Below are 6,745 nucleotides of genomic sequence, written 5' to 3'. Positions count from 1 at the left end.
CATAGTATTTTCATGAAGGAAAAGTATGAGGAGACAATAGCTTTATTGTACAATGCATACAATGGGGTTTAATTGAATTTAAAATTAAATTATGGATACAAGTATTAATTATAAAGATGTGATAATTTTGAATTTTTTGAAAAATTAGGATTCAGTTATATGAAATCCAAAACCACGAACATCTCTTTCTGAAGGGCAAGGACAGACCAAAAACGTAGCCTCTCCTGTCGACGGTGATAACGCATCTTCTCCCTGGCTCGTATCTTGTCACCGGAAGTCCGCACCAGTGAACTCCCAGCAGCGCATTCTGGTCGTCCGGCGTGATTTGACGGCACCGCATCAAGTCCACCTGCAAGAAATCCCAGTGCAACCCAGCAGCGGCTGAGCTCTGTGCCGCTGCAACACCGCCTCTGCTACTCCTCTCTTTTCATTCTTCCCCTTTCACCAACGCAGGTTCCATGCTCCCTCCTTCCCGTGTTCTTTCGTTTATTTATGTTAACTAATTTTTAATTCTGTTTTTAGTGTTTAGATTAGGCTTAGATTAATGGATTGATACTTTTTGGATTCCAAAATGTTTGATGGCTGATTTTTCTGGATTGATTGCTGCTTAAATTAAGTGAAAAATCCCTATTTACATATTGTGCACACCATATGCTCGATGAAATGCTTGAGTGAAATTTTTTATGTAATTCCTATGTTTGGCCAATATTTGTCTTAAATTTTGTTATCTTTAGGCATTTCGTCGCAGCCGGCTTGCGTCTTCCTTGCGACGTAGGCATTCGCAAGTTAGAGGGATTACAAGTGGAGTCAGGCTTGAGACGTCCATCACGCCTCGGAAGAGCATAAATGGAGTTGAATTTCATTCAACCGCTATGTGGTGTTCTATTGGCCGTCAGTAACGGAAATTCATCAAATTCACATAACAATGATCCCAACCATTGCGTAGAAGATGGTGAGGAATCCAACAAGGTAAGTAATTTATGTGGAGGCATGCATAGCGGATGGTTATTTGTTTATGATTTTTATTCATTCCACTTAGTGAAAGTAGGGGGCTCTTTTTTATGTTAAATGCTTCAGTAGATGCAACAGAAGTACTCCACATGCAACCACTTCTATGGTTTTATTAAATTCTTTTTATGATTATATGGACGAAGAATTTGCATGTGATAATTCAATGTCATGTACATTTGATATGTGCAGAATTTGCGTGTGATAATGATTCCAAAGCTCCACTGGAACCGTATTAGTGAAGTATATAATATAAAATATAGCTAATGGAGATGTGGTTATGACTCTTTGTAAAATAATTGTTAAATATTCAGAAGATATGAATTCATGGTTGACTAAATATTTATCCTGCATATTTAGATTAACTATATTTATATGATGAATAAACTAGATAGAGAATAAATTAAATGTCGCTCCGGTACATGATTAAATTAATCCGACCTTGCACGATTATTTAGTACATTACTATGCAAGTAGTTAATTGTTGTCATCTTTTTGTGTTGTTTAGCATGTGGTTCCTCTGGATGCCTCTCAAAATATGGAATTTGGTGCTCCGATTTGCCGGCATGAGCGCCAACAAGCTGGTAGCTGCATGTCTTTGTTAAGCTCATTCGGCAGCAGTTAGAATCTGTTGGAAATGGTTTCGAGTACCTTTAATATTTTTCTTCATGGATATAGGATTTCAATAGTTATTCATTTGTCAGCAATTGTAGATGAAGATGATATTTTTCAAAGACGCAAATGCCAAGTGTGATGCTTTTGTTGTTAGCAACGGGTGGCTTTATTCTCTAAAGATATAGGTATCCGGTGTGTTCGTAATTGTTGTAAGAAACTAGACTTGATTAATTTCAATGAACCAATTTAATCTAGATAAGTTCCGATGCTTTGTTGTATAAGGAGCTTGATTAATTTCATTCGGTGTGCAGCTAGTCGCTTTAGATAGTAGTTACATGTTTATCTTTACTTAGATGTGTTGGATGTTCATTTATGTATGAAATCGGACGTTTACTGTAACTGTATACGTGGATGGTTGTTTTCGGGTATTCAACCCTTGTAAACTGTAGCAGGTACTCAAAACAAATTATAGTATATTGGTTCAAGAACAGTGATAATGAAGTCAACACTTATCAGATTCAAGTAATGTCAGCTTGAAATACAAAAAAGATATCCCTGTACTAAGAAATAGTATACTGGATGTTCAGTTCACCATGTATCTAGATGGTTACTTTCATAAGAAAAATAGATGGTCATTTTCGACTCACTCGTCAGTGTCATGCTTGAATTCTTTTACACCAACAGATTCACATAAGTTCTAAAAAAAAGGGATCCGCCACAAAAATGTCATCCCAATGTGTCATAAATAAATTCCAAAGACTCTAACTAGTAAATAAGGTAAATATTCAAATCTTAAGTATGCTAAGTTTTTCTTCCTTTGAACTTTCTCCCTTTTGGCAATCCTTCTGTACGTTATTTCAACGTCCTCGTGCTCGGAGCCGTGAATGGTGATCTCACTTCCTTTTTACCCATCTGATTTATAGCTTGGACTGTAGGAGACTGTATGATTGGATCGCCGTGAATAAATACTCACTCAATAGGTTCTCTGCAATCCAAGTGAATATTCTTTTCAGTTTATAATCAAGTAAGAAAAATTAAAACAACATGAGACATAAAAATGTATTCATTCCAGCTGCTAATAAAAAATAGCAGCCCCATGTAGAGAAAGAAAATCTTCAGCAAGAATTTAATTGGATTTAGAGACCAAATCAACCAATTATAAACACAACAATGAGCAAGGTAAATAAGAATCACACAGCACAACAACATGTTATCACCAAACAACAATGGCTACAGTAAAAAATAACCACCGCAACATGAATTAAAATAACCTGCTTTTCAGCACCATATATACACTAGTTTACGTAGAAAACAGAGACTCTTTTAGCATTACCTTTTAAAAAGGTGCTGTCACTACAATCAAATCAAAATAGCAATTCCCATTATGAAAAATGACCATCCAATTGCCTGAAAAACTAACCATCCGACATGTAATTAATCTCATCATGTGTACATCGAGTTAGTAGCAAATACAAAAAAAAAAGCATACATCTAATACCAATGCAACAACGATATATGCAAGTACTAATTAATTAAGGGAAAAGAAATAAAATAAAATCCCCTCATTTCTAACACTCGACTCTCATTCTACCCTCAATTCCAGCAACAATCCAAGATGCTCTCAAAATCAATTCCAGGAGCATTTAACAATAAAAAATGATCTCATAATATATATATATATATATATATATATATATATATATAGTGACATAAAAAATTCAAAGACGATCACTCATGAAGATCAAACCTCACAATTTCCCTTTTGTAACCATCTATAAATGAGATAAAAAAAACTAACTCATGAAGACATAGCAGCAAATACGAAATCCAACCATCTAATCCCCTATCAAAGTGACCATCCAAGTTCTACAAATGAAATTATTAACAACCCATGAGGAGGAGCACAGCCATCAATTACAAACACACCAAACACAACCACATATCATGCACGGTCTATCAAAACAAAGTATCCCAATTTAATAAGTAATTTAATAACCTATTTGGTAGTAGTTAATATAATAAATCATTTGTTATTTTCAATAAAAAATTGAGAGATGAAACTAGCTAGACAATAGATAGAGCAAGTAAATAGAGACAAGGCAGTGAAAAATCATAGTTTTGCAACCTAACAATTAAACAACCATAAGGCAAGTATGGAAGTTGGTGGAATGAGTTAATCCGACTTCCCTTTCAGAGTCTGAAAGAAATTTACTTTATGTAAAGCTGCAGATAAAATAAGCTACCACAGCTTGTTCACCATGGGTAATCAAGGATTTAATCAACAAAATCTATCTACATTCAAACATGTAAGAGCGATTACCAATTAAAACATGAACAACTAAACCCACTTACATTGGATGGTTAGGATTCTTCCAGAGATGATGTTTATTGTGTTTCCAGTGAACTGTTGACCATCATACGGCTGTTTTCCCGGGTCGGCTGCACCGCTGCTATGGAGAGGAAAGCGCCCGCACGAGGAGAACTCTGCTGCTGCTCGGTTCGTCGGTGAGGGCTCCTTGGTTGCGTTCCTAATCGGCGGCGTCGCGCCCGGTGGCTCGATTGCAGAGACGGCCGGATGTTCAGCAGAGAGAGGCCGCCGTCCTTGATGCCAACGATGAGGAGTATTGCGTTCAGGGGTGACCTTCCTCGGTTGTAACTTGAGAGGTTCTCAGGCTTCTGCGCCGTAACGGGTGTGTGCAAAGATTGGGAGGGTTTGGGTGTTGGGGGAGGGGGAGGGGGGACGGCAAAAAATAAGGGTTGGGTAATTTGGGGAAAAAGTGAAAATATGAAAATTTGGGTGGTGTGTTAATCTAAACAGCCATAATAGGATTAAGGTTATTAATGGGTTAATTCTCTCTGTTAATATTAATCGGGCCTAATAAACGGCCCATTGTATACATTGTATACATATTTCATTGTCTCCCTAGCGGTGCTCTTTCATGAATTGTTAGTTGTTAACTTCATGCTAATTTATCACGTAGAAGTGGTTATCATTTGAAATGCGCATTAGTAGTTTTGTCATGTAACTAACATTCTATATTTCTATTCCATGAAATTAGTAAAAAGAAGGTCAACCAAAGCTACGTAGAATAGATTAAAGAGTACATAAAAATTACATATTATATAGAGAGTTTGAAGGATATAAAGAATTTACTGGCTGCAAGTATAGAAAAGATATGTATAAATCAAAATTTATTGAGATAAATTGAGATGTGAAAATGAAAAGTAATATAGTAGTGTGTCATGATTCATAGTATTTTCATGAATTGTTAGTTGTTAACTTCATGCTAATTTATCACGTAGAAGTTGTTATCATTTGAAATGCATTAGTAGTTTTGTCATGTAACTTACATTCTATATTTTTATTCCATGAAATTAGTAAAAAGAAGGTCAACCAAAACCCCGTAGAATATATTAAAGAGTACATAGTATATAGAAGCACAATGCAAGTTTTGATATATAATTAACAGACAAGGCGAGATTTGATAATTCAACCCAAAAAATAGTTGATGGCATTTTCATTTTTCAGCATGCAAATAAAAAACAATGCAGCATTGTCATTCAATACTTAAAATCAAGTAGAGGATAAATTAAGTAAACCAAACAATTCAAGTTTCAAAAATAGCATAATCATGAAATCATAGACCACCTACCCACAAGGTCCACAGCTTGAATTCACCATCTCCGGTATTGCAGCTTGCCTCACTGTCGATGAAGGCAGGCATAAATTTTTCAAATTCTTCACAGCATCCCTGCTCAAATGCTTTTGGGGATGAATCTGACCCTCAACAAAGTCACAAAGTTCCATTGGCACATATCTTGGTCCTATTACCTCCAAAAACCAGTGCAGGGATATCCTTGTTCTTGATATCAATCTGATACTTATCGTGGAAGTAGCCAACAAGGCTAAGCTGCCCGGTGGGGTTCCCCTGTGCATCCACTGCAGGGAAAGTGATTTGTCACGTGTCTTTGCCAGTTAGACGAGCAACTGTGTACTTCTGTTTGGTCTTTCGGTGGGTGACCTGAACCTTCAAACCAATTAGCAAATTTTCAACATTTTTTCTATAGGTCCCGAATTTAAGCAAATTGAAACCGGTAATCTGTTTTTCAAGGAAATCCAGCACTGACATTTGTTTCTTGAAAGACAAAACCGAAGAATCCAAGCTGACAGTCCTTGATGGGTTAGTTTGAGACTATGCTAAAACCCTCTAATAGCAATCACACCAGGCTGAAGATTCGTCTCACTAAACTTTGGGTCCATTGGGTAAAAGAAGCGCCCAACAGGAACCGTACATTTTGTTGGATTCTCCTGGGGATTGACAATGCCCTGCCTCGGATGTAATCATCCAACCTACTCATTTCAAGGATTTTTACTAGAGTCAACATCACGGTGAATCCTGTGGGTTTCTTGTTCTCTCCCTTGGATACTTCCACCAGAAGAGCTTCCGGAAAATTAACCATGCTAAAAATGCTCTTCTAACCGTCATAGGTGGTCATCCCTGGCGGCACCTACGGATGGTTAAGGAACTTGTCACGTATCAATGACAATTTAGTCTTTGATATCCTCCTCGGTGGATGGCCCAGTTGCAGCGGCGATTAGGGACTCACCTCGACATTGTAGTGCATTATCCTGCTTTTTAGGTTGAATTTCACTAGAAAATGGTTTGCCTGAAGAGTCTTGGTCCGAACAACCACCGTGCCACCGGTGTCGGGCCTCTGAACTAGTGAGATCGTTCGGGTGTAATATAATTATTACACGTGCCACTTTTATTTATTAATCAATGACACCTAATGAAGCATTAGTCACCATAAATTATCAATTCATTCCTATCAGCCTTATCACCTTCATTTCTTTGCTTTCACTATCGAATTGAACTTGGGTAAAAGAAGAAAGAAAGGCCGAGAGAGAGAATGTGAGCTTCCATGGAAACCATGAATTTTTGGCTCCAATTTTTTGAGATTTGTAACTCTAATAAAAAATATAATCCGATAAAAGTGTTCGTATCCTCCTCCTCTACATGTTGGCGTTACTTTTACCCCGTAGAAGTTGACGGTAACTAGCTCCTCTTCTCTTTGAGTTCGGATAATTGGAGTTCTAGGAGGTACAGGCAATTTCTGACGT

General features: G+C 37.1%; 1 long non-coding RNA gene and 1 pseudogene across 1 annotated transcript; one reads left to right on the top strand and one right to left on the bottom strand.

The window, feature by feature from the left end:
* The first annotated feature begins 205 nt into the window (after positions 1–205).
* On the top strand, positions 206–1,800 carry LOC148571271 (uncharacterized). The gene is made up of 3 exons (XR_015907135.1): positions 206–453; positions 735–969; positions 1,517–1,800. It is a non-coding gene; the product is annotated as an uncharacterized LOC148571271 (long non-coding RNA).
* A 3,472-nt stretch (positions 1,801–5,272) lies between these two features.
* LOC148571270 (protein argonaute 2-like) lies at positions 5,273–6,366 on the bottom strand (annotated as a pseudogene).
* Between the last annotated feature and the right edge of the window lie 379 nt (positions 6,367–6,745).

This window comes from Arachis ipaensis, chromosome B3 (assembly GCF_059453495.1).
Source record: "Arachis ipaensis isolate K30076 ecotype BB chromosome B3, ASM5945349v1, whole genome shotgun sequence".
Taxonomy (NCBI): Eukaryota; Viridiplantae; Streptophyta; class Magnoliopsida; order Fabales; family Fabaceae; genus Arachis; species Arachis ipaensis.
Note: the sequence above shows the minus strand (reverse complement) of the source record. Positions and strands in the feature narration are given on the sequence as shown.